Genomic DNA, 19629 nt, shown 5'->3' on the forward strand with positions numbered 1-19629 from the left:
TATGAAACCAAGCAGCATCGATTTCTTCATCCACCTCATGGAGATGGAGAACGAATTAATAATCTGTAGTGCCGACCGGAACTAATACAGCCTCGGGCATGCTGGTGTAAAATGATTACTTGGATAATCTACTAGAATATAAACACACAAACACATGCACTAATTAATAATTAAAGGTGGATAACCTTATCAAGCATTTGATGAACTGAAAGAGGAAAATAAGAAACTGTTGAGCCCCCAACTTCCGATCTGGTTTTCAAACGGCTAAAACAATCGTTCAAACTTAAGATCTAGCTCTGAAGAGTTCGCCATGTTGGATTACTGCAAGGGTTACAAGCGTTTTCTACGGCTTGCACTAGGATCTCTCTGGTCACAGGAAAACCCTTTTAACTAGTTTCTTTTAATCTAACTTAGTATAATCCTGCTTCGCCAAAGTCTGGTAGTGGGAGTTTACATTTGGATGACCTATATATGTTGCGCTAAGGTTGAATACCGATGAAACCCGTTTAATCTAGATTACGGAGTATGTACAAGGACTTCTTGAGACCATCTGTACGACGTGGCAACGAGCTGTTCATCTAAACTACCCACAGGTTGTGACGTTGCAGATCAGTGTTGAGGCCTTCTATAGCGAATGGTCTCGGCCTAAGCAGGACCGTCTTCATTCACGAAGGTGGCGCCCCAAGAACTTTGCTCATTGCACTGGTTGGGGATTTGAGGAGAGACACAATCCACAAGCTGATAACCGTTCATTATTCTGGACACTTACACGGCCTGAAGACGGCCACTGTGTTATATAGGAGGAAAATGGAGTCCTAACACTCTCTTATTTTATTCCCATAAATATATATATATATGCTTAACGCACGTTTATGCATAGGGTTTGGGTTTACTGGGCGTTAGGGTTAGGGTTTGAAAAAAAATCGCCCCCCCCCCCACTCCAAAGTTCTGGATCCGCTAGTGGTCTAGATTTTATTCATTTTTTAGCACTAAAGTTTGACCTGCACAGTATTGGGAACGTTGATCACACATTATAACGCTAACACTATAAAGTGTATGTGATGATAATCTAATCCGGAACGCGGTCGCACGTTGAGAATTAAGAAGCGCATAGATCCACGTCAGCAAAGCTTCACCTAATGTCGGTAACAAACGAAATGCCGGAACAACTATTCAGGTACGTTCTGGTTCAACGAAGATCACAATCCCATGGCTGTTTATGGCATGGGGTATTGCATTTTTAAGGATAACATTGACATTCGAGCAGAAGATCTGGGGCAGGACATGTGATTCTTATACAATCTTTACAGTGGGGGTAGAATGATACGATTATTAAAAAGTGTAATATTCAAAGGTTACTTTACAAAAGTGATACATAGGGATGACTGACTGCTCCTGTAGTATGCGCTTCGTACAGACGTCATAATAGCCGCGAGTTTGAGCCCTGCCCTTTCTGTTCCCCGCCGTCCTGCAGGAAGTTTTTAAAGGAGCTACTAATTGTCTAAAACAAACTAACAAAACTAAAATTGACAGAACGTATATCTTAAAACCGGAAACGCTAAATAAAGATGGCCGCTCTTCATATGCTCTGGTTTTATATTAATTGTTGTGTATTAGAATTGATTTCATTATGTTTCCCATTTCCGGCTACGTCAGAGTGATATTTATTTCCGGTGGGGTTTCAAATGATCTCCAAAATAAACTAAATATTGTTTTGAATTAAGTATTTCTTGGGGCGTGATGGTTGAGCGTTACTGCTCTTTTGGATTCCGAACCGGGAGATATCGGGTTCTATTCTCTGTTAGGACTAGGATTTCTAATTTCGGTATTGTTAGGGCGCCCTTGAGTCCGTTCAGTTCTTACATTAGTTGGGGAAAAGTAAAGGCGTTTGCCTTTGTACTGGTCACATGACACCCTCGTTAACCGTCAGTGCAGTGCAAGCCTAATAAATGTATGTAAAGGAATATAAGCCTAAACATAGATCAACATCTAATCATTTAATCCTGAAATCGTTTTTTTTTTAAATGACGTCTAGAAGAGGATGTTTAATCATTGTGATATTTTTTTTAAATATCCAACTTAGCAAATGAAAGGTATCAATGAAATAAAATTAAAATGTGCAATTCTATTCATTTTATTAAAACGTATCTTTTGTTTGTGAATTAGAATGATAATTTCTCGAGGTCTTTTAAGTCCTTAGTATCTAACGAACGCAAATCTCTCTTTACTAGCAAACTAGAAAAAACTTCAATTTGATTATTGTTTCCGAATACAGAAATCTTGTTTGTGCTAGTTGGCTCAAAGCTCTACTTAAAAATAAAGTGTTTGATCCTAATCACTTAGAATTGACATTTAGGAAAATTATTGATTTTAGGGTAGAGAATTATCTAGTTTGATTTTCATATGCTTGTACAATACTCAGGCAGTAATCCAGAAATGGGGTGTTGGGGGTCAGGGATATTTGATATTGTGTTGATTGTTCTGGGGTAGAGGATCCTTGTATCATTTTTCTGTCTCTAGTAGTTTCAATGGTTAGGTAGTATGTCTTTGATATTAAATAATATTTCTATTACTATTATTAGATTTTTAGCTTAATCACTTTTCAATTGTTCATGATTTAATACGTGTGAATTATGAGAACTTACAAATGAAAAAAAAAAGCGAAAAAAAGCCCAGAAAAGAGGCAAGAGGGCCCATAAAAGAGGCATATAAAGCCCCAAAAAGAGGCAAAGAAAAGAGGCCTAAGGCGCAAGGATTCCTATGATGATAAAGCTAAAATTGAATATATCAAATTCTAAGGTTTCCTATAAAAAAAACAAAAAAAAAACTCACGCTTATCTGTCTGCCTGAAAGGAAAAAATAATTTTGTATTAGGTGACTTAGCAACTTAAGACATTAATTTTCAAAAATAATCCCAAGTTCTAAGGACTTCGTTCGTGTGCGATGTGTACACTCACGCGGCTACACCAGATAACATTGGATAATATACACACCGTGAAGTATGAACGATTTCTGAACAACCTTAATCTTTGTGAGGACATAAAACTTACTATTCCATTCTCCTTCGTGTTTCTACTGGACGAAATGAGCATATCTATGTACGATTCACGGTGCCCCCGCTGCGGGGAAGAAGAGGAAACCGTGCCACATATTCTGTTTGACTGCCCCAGACTTGCTGATCTTCGCCTCGACAGGTCTGGGAAACCAAAAATTCTCGACCTGTATAGTAACATGTATGCACTACGCAAGACAGCAGGGTTTCTGTCCAGGCCTTTTGCAAGAGAGGATTTGAGCCTCTCAAGCCCTCACTCAAATGGAGTTTGATGATGATGATGATGATGATGATGAACGGGGAAAGTCTTAGCCAATTTATTTAAAACGTTTTCTTCTGTATATTTGAACTTGTACATTATGGTAGAACATTCAGTCAGAGTGACTGCAGTTTTGGAACTATTTTTTTTAAAAAAGACTTAATAGTAATTGTTAAAACTCCTACACAATTAAACCTCCTTCAGTACCTAACGGGGGCGCGGGGGCGGAATGGTTAATCTCTTGTTTCAGTAAACAATTTTTATTGCATTTTCAACTCGCTCCTAAATAAGTCTTTACAGAAACTTAGCATTATGCCTGTTCGGGTGGTCTGCGCTCTGGACTGTCGTTTTATTGGGTGCGAACCCTGTCTGAAGACATCCCCCGCGGTCCTGCGGGAGTATTGGGCTAGAATTTGATGATATCTAATTTTGAAGGAACATCCGAAACCAAACATATAAAACAAAAATGAATTAACATATATATATATATTTTAAAGAGCTTGCTTAGGAAAAAAATTTGTACCAAACATGTGATTACAGGTGTGTGAGTGTGATAGTGTGTGCGTGTAAGTGTGTGAATACGTGTATGAGTGTGTGAGATTGCAACATTAAAAAAAAAAAGCTCCACTCAAAATGTCTCAATGAATTCTTTTTCCGAAAGTTATTCCCCTTTACGCTCTCTACAAAAGAAAGACACCAATAAGGAAATGACATAACTATGTCAATTAGATGACATGTCAATTATGACAAAACGACGTCAGTATATTAGTGTTGTTGGTTGTTATTGCGTGTTACGGGGAGATAACCGTGCCGCTGACTACCCAACACGTCCTTGATTTATGAATGAGTTTGTTGTGGATGTTTTCTTTGATCGGCGAGGTCACGTGGTTGTTTTCTTTGATCGGCGAGGTCACGTGGTTGTTTTCGTAAGACTCGTCGAGCCCTCGTCAACACCTCGTAAAGACGCAGCACGCTCCCACAGTGACCCCCCTTCTGATTCTTTAAGTACCCTTATAAGAGTTGTAAATGAAATGTTAAGAAATATCGAGTAACAGGTAACGCAATGACGTCGTAAGTCTGTATTGCATCAGTATGTCACACATTTTACTTGTTCACCTATCAGACTACATAACAAGATCTTAGATTAAAACTCTAAGGATAGACTCGATTTGATAGCTAGAGTCTCTTGTTCAACTAGATTATTTACTCTGCAAAATATGCGTGTAAACAAGACATAATAGGATCTACCTATTACAGTGGATCTGAGTTCGATTAAAAGCAAACAAAATGGAATTGACTTCATTCATGGTCTCGTCCGAACAATATCCACTGTACAGTGTTGTTATGGAGTGTGTGTGTGTGTGTGGTGAGACAGTGAGAAGAAGTTAGCGATTGGTTGGTGGCCGTGCAGTGTGTATGATGCAAGTTAAGCAACATTGTCGTAAGCTGTCTTGGGGAGGCCAGGCGACTCCTGAATGCCAGAGTGAAAAGACGTGTTTTTGTAGTGAGTTTAATTTCGTTCAAAATACCATTTTATATAATTAGTAAAGTCTACTAGCATTTAATTTATTTTATTTTTCTTTATCTCAAGTTGAATGTGTCTACATTGTAATAAAAAGTTACATTTAGTTTTGTTCAAAAAGAAGTCATTTCAAGTTATTTTAAGCTTTACCAGTTAAAATATAATATGCCTACAGCGATTTTAGTTGTCTACCAGCAGTTTGGTGCTACAAGTCAATGACCGTCACCAACAAGCGTATAGTTGTATCTAAATCTTATGTAGCCTCCAATTTATTTGTTTTTCTATAGGCTTGTTCTATATTGTTAAACGTCTTGCTGCCAACTGTGGTTGTTTGCAGCTAATATTTATTATCATATCCGCTGCCAACTTTGAGTTCATATAGTACCACGAAGCAGGAGCTAACATAAACAATAACATTATATATTCTAGTCAATGTTTTGAAATCTCGCGTATAGTGCGTGCAAGTAACTGCAAGAGCCAGACTTCAGCTCTCCACTAAAGCGCTTTACAAGTATTGCTTTATGGTTTGTAATCAACTTTCGCAGATATGCGCCAGAAATTTCTTGTTAATAATTAGTGCCATTTAATAAGCGAAAAAATAGAATTTAGACCAGGATTATGGCCTCTGGGTCAAAACATTTTCAGCGTGTGCATCTGTTCAAATATTATATCTAAGAAAATTTCTAGATATAAAATTTTGATTAGACCTAAAAAAAAATGTCGTTATCTAGATTACACAAGGATATTTAAAAAAGAAGTTTAAGATTCTTTCATAGAATAATCAGTTTGAGTGAACACGAGATAATCTGGGATGAAATAGAAGACAATTTATAAAGAAAGTTAATTTGAGATTTTGGATCATCGGGGCACGCCTCGTCATAGTGAGAACCTTTGCGTTAGATTACCTTGGGTACTTCTAGGTTAGATAAAGAACGTCATAAGTTCAAAGGATATCTCAAACACAATTGGTTTATTTTGTGTACATTGTGAATCTTTTTTTTCGCTTTGCCTAGGGATCTTCCTAGAGGATTGGTTGAAGTTATTACGTACTACGTCACAATGTCGGTGACTAACAGGTCATGACCTCAGAGTTTATAAGTAAGTGCATTCACTTTTGAGATCCTAGTGTTATATGATTACAGACAAAAAGAGGGTCTCTTTAAAATAAGGCTTGGAGGGTTTTTATTCTTTTTTTAAAAAGTCCATACGTGGTTTTTTTTTTATTGGGAAGGGCTGGAAAGAATTGCAAGTTTCTCTTCATTCTATTGTTAATTTCTCTTTCTCTATTGTTTTATTTTTCAAGTCTCGAAATTTCCTTCAGAAATAAAGGTTATTACGTCCTAGTCAAGACTTCTGGACAGCAGGAGATGGCAGCTAGCAGGGCTACATTTTCTGGACAGCAGGGGGTGGCAGCTAGCAGGGCTACATTTTCTGGACAGCAGGGGATGGCAGCTAGCAGGGCTACATTTTCTGGACAGCAGGAAATGGCCGCTAGCAGGGATAACCACTCAGCCAAGTAGCTGTCTTGTTTCAAATAACTGGGTTTGCACTCTGGCTATTTTCTGGTCAAGAGTCTTGCTTTGAAAAGACATACGAATAATTAAAAAATAAGCTGGAAACAAAAAAAAACCAAAAGTGCCATTGAATGAGAAGTATGATATTATTGTATTATTTAATGAGATTTCGTTTTAGTTTTATGAGAAGTTTTCTTTTATCTGTTCTACTGTTAAAACACTAAGCATCAAATAGTATTACTAATTCATTCGGAACAACGACTGTTCTTGTATTAAGTTCGGTCTTATTTTAATAATAAAATTATTTCGAATTGTGTCTTCTTTGTTTCATAACTGATCGAGCACTAAACAAACCTACTAAAGAAGTAATACCAAAATACCTTAAAACCTTAGTTATAAATTTTCAAAGCATTAGGAACAAAACAGCAGACTTAGAAATTTTATTAGAATGTGAGAAACCAGACATAATTGCAGGAACAGAAACTTGGCTGCATCCTGAAATTTATAATGCAGAAATTTTCAATAGTAATTATGAAATTTTTAGAAAAGATAGGGCTGATAATCATGGAGGAGTTCTTTTAGCAATAAAAAACACTCTTATAGCAGAAGAAATTACCTTACCTAACTCAAAAAATGTAGGATCAACATTTTGTAAAATTAATACCACCTCAACATCCCTAATAATAGGCAGCATTTACAGACCACCAAATTCTAGTTTAGAATACATGCAGGAACTATGTAATCAGATTACTACACTTAAAGAGACAAATAAAAATGCAGTTTTTTGGATTATGGGTGATTTCAACCTACCTGATATAAATTGGAAAACACTAACCATAGATAAACACCAAAACCTTAAGGACATAAATGAGCTTTTCATAGAAACTTTACACAACCTATGTTTAGATCAAATCATTAAAAAGCCAACTAGATTAAACAACACATTAGATCTCTTCTTAACCAACAGACCTGGATTAGTAGTTGATTATGAAATTATCCCTGGTCTATCAGACCATGAGATCATAAAAATACACAGTCAGATAAAAGCAGTAGCCAATACAAAACCCAAAAGAAAAATCTTACTCTGGAATAAATGTAACCTAACACAACTACACCAAGCTGCACTAAACTTTCAACAAACATTCTTATTAGAAAAAGACATTAACCAACCAGTCGATGACCTCTGGAATTTCATTAAAAACCATCTTAAAAGCATAATAGAAAATCATATACCAACTAAATACACATCAAACAAAATAAATAAATGCTGGTTTAATAATAGACTAAAGAAGCTTTGTAAACAGAAGGAAAACCTCTATAGAAAATTTAAAGAAACTAATGCAGAAAGAGTTTACAAAAAGTATATAAAAATTAAACACTTAACCCAAAAAGTAAGCAGACAGCTGCAGAGTGAATACATAAACAATGTAATATCTAAAGATAACAACAAAAACCTATGGTCATACATTAAGTCTAAGAAAATGGAAACAACAGGCGTAGCGCCATTAAAAGATGAACATAACATAATACATAATGATAATGAAACTAAAGCAAACATTCTAAACAAATACTTTGCATCAGCATTCTCAGCCCCAGGAGACAAAGACATATTACTGAATTTGAACCAAGTAGACAACATAGAAGATATAGTAGTACAAGAAAATGGAATTCAAAAACTATTAGCCAACACCAAACCAAATAAAGCTTCTGGACCTGATGGTATTCCAGCTAGATTACTCAAAGAACTAAGTAATGAGCTAGCCCCAGTGTTCAAAATACTCTTTCAGGCTTCACTTAACCAGGGCAGAGTACCAAAGGACTGGAAAGAAGCTAATGTCACCCCCCTATTTAAAAAAGGAGAAAAATCTGACCCAGGGAACTACAGACCAGTATCACTTACCAGCATCACATGTAAAATCCTAGAACACATAATATGTAGCAACATCATAAACCACTTAGACAAACATAATGTCCTCACACCATACCAACATGGCTTTAGGAAATATAGATCATGTGAAACACAACTAATAGGACTAATTGATGATTTTTCAAAAGGTTTAGATAATAGTGAACAAATAGATGCTATCTTACTAGATTTTTCTAAGGCTTTTGACAAAGTTCACCACCATAGTTTGCTTAAAAAATTAAAATATTTCGGCATTAATGGTCCACTGCATCAGTGGATTAAAGACTTTCTGATAGGGAGAGAACAAACTGTAATAATAAATGGCTCTAAATCAACACCGATAACAGTAAACTCAGGTGTACCTCAAGGTACAGTCTTGGGTCCACTACTATTTTTAATTTACATAAATGATTTACCAAATTGCATTAGTTCAGGAACAAAAGTCAGATTATTTGCAGACGATTGCATAATATAGAGAACAATAAAAACAACACAAGACACAGATATTTTACAAAGAGAATTAGATGAATTACAGAAATGGGAATCAAATTGGAGCATGTCTTTCCACCCAGAAAAATGTCAGTTGTTAAGAGTAACAAAAAAACTAAAACAAATTAATTCCACTTATCTTATTCATGGCAAACCAGTATCACAGACTAAAAACGCAAAATACCTAGGTGTTATAATAAATGAAAAACTATCATGGAATCCACATATTGATGAAACTACAAAAAAATCAAACAAAGCATTAGGATTTATTAAAAGAAATTTCTATAAATCAAATAAGAACATAAAACTAAAATGTTACTTAACCTTGGTTAGGCCAATAATAGAATATGCATCCTCCGTTTGGGACCCCTCAACTCAAGAAAACATTAAGAAACTGGAACAGACACAAAATAGAGCAGTGAGATTCATAACAAACGAATATTCACATTTGACTAGAGTAACACCTTTAGTAAAATCACTAAATTTAGAAAGCCTTCAGGACAGAAGGCTCAAAAGTAAAGTAGCAATCATACATAAAACACTGAACCATAATCTTCAAATACAAAAACAAAATTTAATAAAATACTCTGAAAGACACAAAGATAAAGGCACATTCCTCGTCCCATATGCTAGGACAAATTTGTACAAATACTCCTTCTTCCCTAGTGCTATTAGAGCATGGAATGGGTTGCCTGAGCTAGCCAGGAAAACCAGTGACTTGGCAGAATTTAAGTCATTGGTTAATATGCATGACTAAATGCATGACGCGTAGGACGTAATCATCTTCTTTTTTGAAGTAACGTCTGTATTATATAAGATAAGAAGATAAGATAATCAACTTAGCGTGCCAAGTAAAGGATTTAAAGAAAATACAAGCCGAAGTATCGAGTACGCGAGACACGTATGAATTCTAGATTTAACATATACGATCTTTTATTGTATCGGCACTTATAGGAATAGCCACAACAAATATCGAAGTTCGATATTGTAACACATTGTTTCGCCAGAGGTACTGAAGTTGAATAGACCGAGAACATTAGAGCCAGGGCGACTACATTGATAGAAAGAAAAGTTCCCCTTTCAGACCTTGCAATGATGATGATGTCAAGGTCATCTGTTTCTTTGGCTAATGGTTGACGAGCAGGGTGTCATATGGCCAGCACAACGACCAACCGTCTTTACTTTCCCCAACGGAAGTCAGGTACTTATTAGAGTTGGGTGGATAGAATGAAAAGGAGAGGAAATAAGATCAAGCTTAAAATACCAGTCGATCTAGTAGAAATTATCTAAAGATTAACAAGAAAAACATTAAAAATACTTTTTAAAAAAAAAGACAATATCTCCTCTAGGCAACTTATGGAGCGATTTTCTCTGGAAAATTGATGAATGTTAGATTCAAAAACATTCTTTTACCCCGCCTTTTTCCACGTATCCATGAGAAAGACTTCCGGTTAAATGAATGAATAGATCTAGTACATTTTTTAAATTTCAATAAATAAACATTTAGATCTAGACTTAGAAGACTATGAGCAAAATTTTCCTGAATATTACTTTATTAAACTCTTGAATCGCGATAGTCATTTCAAGAAGGCGATAGTCCTTTTAAAATTCGATGTCGGATCTAGACCTAGATTTAAACTTTAGCCAAATTACAATTTCGTTATTTTTACTTTGAAAAATTATAACGATCAAACCAGAGTTTTCTCCATGTGGCGAACGAGGTAATAATTATTTTCTCAGCGATATACATCAAATGTTTTAAATTCATAGGAAAATCTTTAGAACCAATTTTGAGATCAGATTTCAGTGAGTTAATAATAAGCTTAATGTTTAAAATGTCAAAACCTCCGGGTTGCAAAAGAATTACTCCAACAATTTACATTAAGAAGTTTATGTACTTGATTCACAATAGCTAAAGCAGGTTGGCATACAAAGTAAAGAAATATTAGGTCTATATCCTTTCTTCCTTGCTCATCCATTGAACTAGTCTGTACTTACAGAACACTGTGTGGTAGTAGCTCGTAAGACAAAACATCAACAATGGAAGGTTTCAGGCGCATGCGTGACGTTTACTTTGTACACACTTCATAACAACAGATCTATTATTTTGAATTAACCCTTGTTTAGTACAGTGTTTGACAAAGTCAAGGGAAGTGACTTTGTGCTAAAGTATCATGGATGCTGCCTCGGCCAGGTCTCCCAAGGCCTAAAACTGTAACTTGTGCTATTGAAAGAAAAAAAATTCTTAAAGCGAACAAAATAAGTGAATTATTCTGACACTTATTTTAACAATTTTATATAGCGGATCTTTCATGTTTATAGCAGAGAGGTAGTCAGGGGGAGGGGGTGGCACACGCAGCCTATATATATCTATGTGATTTTCATGGGAAATGAGGGGGGCGCCAATATCTTGCTCTAGGCTCACGTTTTGCTCACTACGCCTCTGACTTATAGCATGCTCATTACGCTATGGTCTAATCTCCTTGAGATTCTGGAGGAGGGGTGGGGGGTTATCGTGCTGCCTTTAAGCTCAAACAAACAAATCTTAGCTCGAGTTAGGTCTAGAACTCGAGACCACTCCATAGGTGGACAAGCTGTTTAGACCGCTCCATAGGTGGTCAAGCTGTTTAGACCGCTTCATAGGTGGTCAAGCTGTTTAGACCACTCCATAGTTGGTCAAGCTGTTTAGACCACTCCATAGGTGGTCAAGCTGTTTAGACCACTCCATAGGTGGTCAAGCTGTTTAGACTACTCATCCACACGTCCCATATTTAACCACCACAGAGAATCTACAAGATGCCGATTATAAGAACAGACACGAAAACTTTTTTGTCTCTAATCACTAAATACAATACTACATGTAATGTTAGAGTGAAACAGTAGTATGAACACATGTTTTGTTTTGCGTATCGTAAAATTGTAAAACAAATTTTGTCACAGATAATTAAAATATATAGATCTATTATTATTATTATTACATTTTATTTCGCTCCGTTTCCTGATTTGAACAAGACGCAATTTTTGAGCCGCCTTTGAATAAAAAAAAATGTCTTACTTCTGCTAATACTATCCTCAGAGAACGTCGTGAAATATTTCTGTTGTGGATTTGTGCTAATGGTTACGTTAGGCCTTTGAACACTCTTTATTTGTAAACAATTTGAAGTCTAATAAAGTAGATACACATTCTACAGATCTAAAGATCGTTATCTGTAGGCAGTCTCAAAATGTGTCTATCTAATGGGGAGACTGCCAAGTCGTTGAGTATGAGATCTAGACTAGTGTCATGATAATTCAGACGTAGGACCCAATCCGCGGCTACTCGAGACCAATCGATACAGAAGACCTGAACACTGTCTCTGCAACGTCACAAACTGTGGGCAGTTCAGACCAGTAGCTCGTTGTCATGTCGTATAGAGCTGTTTTGTTGCAATATTAGTTATACACATCATAGGCGTAGCCAGGATTTTTTTCGGGGGGGGGTAAATTTAGCCGCTTTGGTTTCGATTGTGACAACGGCTTAGTTGTTCTAGGCGCAAGTTGAGTAATAACAGGTTAAATTCTATTTTATCGTCCACCGCAAGGGGGACCATTTGTGATGAGTCAGCTTAATGACCAAGAGAGAGAGAGAGAGAGAGAGAGAGAGAGAGAGAGAGAGATTCTTTAAATCGGGAAGTAGTTCTATAATCTGCTTCTATACATTCATGGCTGTTTGTAAAGCTGAAATCAGTGCACAACAACAGACGTAGCTGTGCCTTTGATCATTACTGTAATCACAACTAGTTCAAAGCACTTTCTTTTACCTACAAGGGTCTGTCTGATCTATACTATAACCTAGATCGATAAAACACGTGATCATTGAAACAAAAAAATCGATCTGAGGGTCGACTTGGTACAGATCTAGTTTAGAAAATCAACAAGTTAATACGTTGTTGGGCCTGATCGAAAGTGATTTGACGTAAATCGATCTGAAAACATTAAAATTGAGGGCGAAATCTCAAATCTGTCTATCTATCAATTTTATTGGGGTCTGTCTTTTATAATGTATAACAATGTCCTATCGTTGTCTCACAAGACGGTAAATGTCAATGGTTCTTTACTAATCTGTTATGAAGAGGACAAGATATACGAACTGCGCCAAATGTTTCATTGCAGTTAAATATCTCTTTAATTAACCTTTAATTGTTAATGAAAATCTGATATTGATAGAACTTATCTACCCAATCCTAGCTACCAAACTTACCTACCAAGTCAATCTAACAGAACTTCCAAACTAAACCTATCTAAATTATCTATCACACTTATCCACCAAACTTATATACCTTTCTACCAAGCCTATCTACCTTCATAACAGCCCATTTGTAAAATCGGGGCACTTTGACCGCTGAGACTGATTTCTTTCAGCAGACAGACGTGTATCGTGAGCTATTCAAAGCTTGTCCTGTCTGAAGTTCCACAATGTATAGACGGTAATCATTACTAGGTTGTGCCACACCAAATACATAATGCCTGCCCCGGTCTGAGACCCGCCATGGAGGCTGCGTACCGATGTGACCACCTATCTACCAAGCCTATCTACCGAAACTATCTACTAAACCTATCTCCATGCACTAAGATTCTGTGCTGGGATTAATCCCTTATAGCACGTACAAGGCAACTGGCAGTATACTGTACAGTTTGCCTGTCTCCGTACAGGGCAAAAACCCCGCATGCAGCAGTTCTGTTGGTTTCAAGACTAGTATCTTCGAAAAGGCTTCTGAGCATCCAACCGTCTACCAAACATATGGAAACAAGACTCTGAGCCTATCTACCAAACCATCCTACCAAATCTAATAATAATAATAATAATAATCTTTATTGTCCGTACGGAAATTTGTCTTACAATTTGTGCATTACACTAAACAAAAAACGTTTTAATAATGAATAATTAAAGCACAAATTGCATGTCGCCACAGTGCAGCGCTATCCATTAAACCTATCTACCAAACCAACACATTAAACCTATCCTACCAAACCTATCCATTAAATCTATCATACCAAACCTATCCATTAAAACTATCTACCAAACCAATCCATTAAACCTATCTACCAAACCTATCCATTAAACCTATCCTACCAAACCTATCCATTAAACCTATCCATTAAACATATCTACCAAACCAATCCATTAAACCTATCTACCAAACCTATCCATTAAACCTATCCTACCAAACCTATCCATTAAACCTACCCTACCAAACATATCCATTGAACCTATCTATCAAACCAATCCATTAAACCTATCTACCAAACCTATCCATTAAACCTATCCTACCAAACCTATCCATTAAACCTATCCATTAAACATATCTACCAAACCTATCCATTAATCCTATCTACCAAGCCAATCTACAGAAAAAATCTACCATATCTATATAGGAAACCTATCCATTAATCCTATCCTACCAAACCTATCCATTAAACCTATCCTACCAAACCTATCAATTAAACCTATCTACCAAACCAATCCATTAAGCCTATCTACCAAACCTATCCATTAAACCTATCCTACCAAACCTATCCATTAAGCCTATCTACCAAACCTATCCATTAAACCTATCCTACCAAACCAACCCATTAAACCTATCCATTAATCCTATCTACCAAACCAATCTACAGAAAATATCTACCAAATCTATATAGGAAACCTATCATTTAAACCTATCAAAACCTATTTAATTTAACATATACCATTCATCCTTATTATCTTCTCAAAACCTGTTTCATTTTGGAAACCAAGAAAGTAACAGAAAAGGTCTGAATCCAAAAAAACAGAAACAAAAAACGTGTGCATGTATTATAGACGTCCACCCCTTGTAACATGTCGGAGGGGAGGAGGGCTTGGTGGAAAGGGTGTGGCCAGTAGTTAACAATAGGTGGCATGTGTCGCCCCAAAAACCTACCAGACCAACCAACAAACTTGTTACGTTAAAAAAAAAAAAGAAAATGTATAAAAATGTGTGACCCTCTTTCTATAAACGAGGCTAAACCAGTCTACCGCAGAAACCTTGCGATGACAACAATAATAATAATAAATAGGATAATCTAGTTTACGGAAATTCTCAGGTGACAGCGTCGTTCGTCATACAGCTTCACGTTCAATCTGGCTCTGTTTACGGTTGAAATGCATACCGAACTTTTAATACGGGAACGTTAGAACTGCGGTGCAGCAAATCCTTTTCTACGCTGTCATGCCTACGTGCGCAATAGTTTGACATCGTTAAGCTGTTCCAGGACTGAATTACATATTAAATGTTTAAAGAGTTAAACAGACACGTCATGCCCCCCCCCCCTCTTACACTCATAGGTAGATCAGGCTTTACGTATAAACAGTACAAGGTTATAGCTTAAAGACCCCACATTTTTTAAGGTCCCCATAATAATTTTCGGAGTGAGTTTGCCATGAAAAGTAATGATCTTATGTTAAACATGTATTATTTGACAATCTATATTACATCTAGACAGTATGTCATTTGCACTGTAGGTATATCCCTAAAATGTATAAAGTTATATTTTTAACCTATAAAATCTTCAAATATTAAGCGCCTCATATCTTAAAAAGCTTAAGGTACAATCCTACTCATAGGTAGACGCCTATTAGAGAGGAAGGCTTTGCCTGTTTGTTAAAATGTACATAATAGATTGATTCTTTTTCATGGAATCGTGAATAAGTGTACAAAGAAACTAAAATCCCAACTGTTATTAGGATTCGAACAGGAGATCCTCTATTTAAAAATTAAGCTTTTCTTGTTATAGGCCCAGGTGAGCTAAAAGGTTGTCGACGTAACAGAGACGCCCAACGGAAACGCTTCAAAGACCAGCTTAGGCGTCAACTTTTCTTGCCTGACATTAAAGAGAGCACCTGGTTGCATGCGGCCTCAGAACGAGACAGCTGGAATGGTTTGCGCTACGGAACTCTCATGTGAAACAAAGCGAATATTTTACATAGAGTAGATCAAGATTTAGATCTAGACCTGTTCGCTTAAATCTACTTGGTGTCTTGGTCTATATAACAATCCTATCAATAGACATCACGTGACCATTCATTTTGGTGAATGAGGTCAATTGTTTGAGCTCGTTTTGCTTTCATACACTGACCAATTATTATTATAGCTTTTATATAGCGCTACTTTCATACTTATAGCATGCTCAGAGCGATTTTGGTCCAATCTCATTTGTGGACCAGTGGTGGGGGGGGGGGGGGAGGGGGTATCTAGGAGTTGATTTTCCGTGCTGCAACTCTGCCCGAGTCGGGTGTTGAACCTCGAGCCCTCTTCTAGGTAGCCAAGCTAAGCCAAGTTCAAGCACACTTGGCCTCTCGACCACGCTTCCCAATTGGAGGAATTTCATTCTCCTTTCTCAGTTGTTTGTTGTTTGTATTTTCCTTTTAGGAAAGATGTTACAAAATATGTAGATCTTTTTTATTATAGCTTTTATATAGCGCTGCTTTCATGCTTATAGCATGCTCAGAGCGCTTTTGGTCCAATCTCATTTGTGGACCAGTGGGGGGGAGGGGGTATCTAGGAGTTGGTTTTCCGTGCTGCCTTTAGGCGCTCAGTAAACACAACTCTGCCCGAGTCGGGTGTCGAACCTCGAGCCCCCTTCTAGGTAGCCAAGCCAAGCCAAGTTCAAGCGCACTTAGCCTCTTGACCACGCTTCCCACTAGATCTTGTCACCGGTCTTCTCCTTTTGTTTTGACTCCGAGATAATGTCCTCAAACTTGTTTTGTTTACATTCGAAAAAACAATATCTCAACCTAATTACAAATCCTATGTACGTGTCAGCATGTCAGGTCTGTGTCCTTGTAGATATCATACTTTCATCTATTCCCCTTCCTGAATTCGAACGTCTGATGTTTACTTTCAAGCTATTCAGGAGACGAGGAAGACGGACTTGCTTCTATTTCCGGAATCCGGAACATTATTACATACATTAACCCAGTGACTGACACGAAGAAGGACCGACATCTTCACTTTTGTTGAAATATGTCTCCTTTTTTTTACAAAGTTTATATCAACTCACTCTGACTGTCTGTCTGTCTGTCTGTCGGCTGAAAATTTTGTATACGTTATTTTACATCTTTCCCATTCTCGGACCAAATTGAAACTTAACGCAACCATTCATTGTCCCAAACTTTAATAATAACAAGCTCGTTGGTCACATGGGGGAAGCTCTTGTTTGACCGTTACAATTTTTCTATGTAAAAAAAAAAAAAGAAAGAATTTTAATTTGTCTATAAATTTCAGTAAAATAAAACTGGGTAATGGGTAGCACTGTTCTTACAAGAAATTGTTGGTATCAAATTCACGAGTTTGATACACGGTTTTAGGTAACAAAATAATTTTCATTTTTTTCATATTTTATTTTATTTTAAGTTGTACAATGGAGATACTGTCTTTTTTTTTTTTAATTATTGTTTAAATAGAGTCGTAACTTATCAGGTGACCTCAAAGCATGCTTAAAGTTGAACTCTACATGGACATACTGACGCAGCATACACCCGATTCGTTCGTGTTGGTTTCGACACATTATATAGGTCACGTAACATACTGCACTCTTTGTGAAACTTTGGACTAGAAAACAAACGCTTCAACCTAACTTGATTTTTGTTTAAACCACTTCTAGAATAAGTCTGGGGGGGGGGGTATGCAGAACATACTATGTAGACCTGGAAATGACTCAACCTTACATGTAAAGCCCATTCAGAAGTTTCTGGCGAAGGGAGGGGTTTTCGAAAACAGTCATTATTAATTTTCAGCAGTAGAGTATAGGCACAAATCGATTATCTATTGGAACCATACAGTTGGCGCCAATCTTGTATACAGTCTATATAGGCTAGTGTACACTGTGCAGTTAACACGAACCTGACGAGTCGAATAGAAAAAAAAAGAAACTTGGCAAGATAGAGATGTGTCAACCTTTGTTATTTATCATTAATTATATAGCGCAACCAGTGCTTCCACAGCTGAGTATTGTTAATTAATTAAATCTATGTTGTTCATAGCTGGAGACAGCTGGAGGTCACTTACAAAGGCTGAGGTATACACATTTGAGACCAAACGAAAATCCGCTGCCGAGGACAGACGTTGACGGCGAAAAGAAAATCTGAATCGACCACCGGCGGACAATGGTCATGCTTGCCCAGGATGGGGCTGCGTAGCCACGGGAAATACTGCATTCCTCGTTCATCTTCGGACTCAAAGACAAGCCTTATTGTTCATTATATTTAATAACATCCGTTTTTCGGTACTTTGAAAGATACCTTCTTTTTAAGCATTATTTATATATCACCCTTTAAAATTTTATACGAGTTTAGCTAAGACTATATAATAATTCAGCTCAAGAGAAAAATGTACATAAGACTTACGTTCTGGGTATTTTAAAGACAAGAACTGGGTGGAATAACAGTGTGACCTATTTATTGGTCTATGACGTCCTACTTCGATGGCCATTAATATTCATTCGACCGAGTTTCGGAAACAACACAGTAAGGCTGAATGGGTTGTAATTCTCTGTAAACACTTCAACTTACAAGCATACCCGATAAAAAAATATTGAATGACCTTTTGAAGAAGTTTTATTCCAAAGAGTATCTCAGCAAAAGAATGTTTAGTTCTGTATTTATAGAACGCATGCGTCATCATTTCCAGATTTAAACTGCATCTTTTATAGTCCAGCATTATTTTTCGTATGGTACAGAAAGCAAAAGCCTTTTTTTTTTCTATTTCTTGGTCAGTTAGTAAGCGAAACTCGTGAGAGAAAGAGAGAGAGAAAGAGAGAGAGAAAGGTCGAGAAACCATTCGCTTTACAGCATATTTTACTAATTATTATAATGTTTGCTGTTCAAAAGAATTATAAGACACAAAAGCCTTATTGCATTACTCCCTACACTGTTTCCCTAACTCATCAGATTCAGGGATATGGCAAAGTTTCAATGCAAGCTGGTAGGCGAAGGATCCAGACTTAGTGGAATATCTCACTCTCTCTCACATTACAGTCACCTAAAACCTTGTTAACTATATTTTTAGATTCCTAACTTTTTAAGCAAAAGAAGGCTTAGGGTTAAATGCATTAGTAACAAAGGTGCTTTTTAATCTATGAGTGATTAAAGAGAAATCGTGTGACATTGTCCAATTAGCAGCCAGGTAAAAAGTCAGAGTGGATGATTACAAGCATGTAGTCTAACAAACGAAAGTTGGTGAACACGTGGAGGAAAAAAAATACATTTACAATCTACTTACCTGTCTTGCAACCGACATTTTGAGTCAGAGGGTATGACACAAGACTCTTACAGATTTCGTAAGACCGTATCAGAATTAAGCATTGGTAAAACAGCTTCAGACGTCATTTGTTCTTGTTTGTTTAGTCTTATCTTACCTCTCTCGTTTGTTTTCGTATCCCCCCCTCCCTGGTTACACGTGGCTGTTACCATCATGATACACCTCATGACTTTATGGCAGCGGTTCTCAAACAGTAGCCCGGTGACAGATAGTAATACTGCAGCCAATCTTTGAATTCAGATCATTTCATATCGTTTCATATTGGGAGGACCACTTGGGATGAGTGACATAAAGGCATGAAACTTTGGCTGTATGCGCTCTGGGCTGTCGTCCTAACCCTGGTCCCGAGTTCGAACCCTGCCAGCCGCCATACCCCGCCGTCCTGCAGGGTTTTTGGGGTAGGATAAAGGTATCTTAAAAGGGAGGATCATCTAAGACATCTAAAACAAACAAATCGTTTCAATCTTAAAACAAATGATTACATTTGAGATCAACTCAATCTAGGTTGAGTTCTCTTTGTTTGCAAACATTTTCTCACTGTATCCATCCCTCCTCATGTGTGCACCAAAGA

The sequence above is a fragment of the Biomphalaria glabrata genome, chromosome 5, assembly GCF_947242115.1.
Source record: "Biomphalaria glabrata chromosome 5, xgBioGlab47.1, whole genome shotgun sequence".
In the NCBI taxonomy this organism is placed as follows: domain Eukaryota; kingdom Metazoa; phylum Mollusca; class Gastropoda; family Planorbidae; genus Biomphalaria; species Biomphalaria glabrata.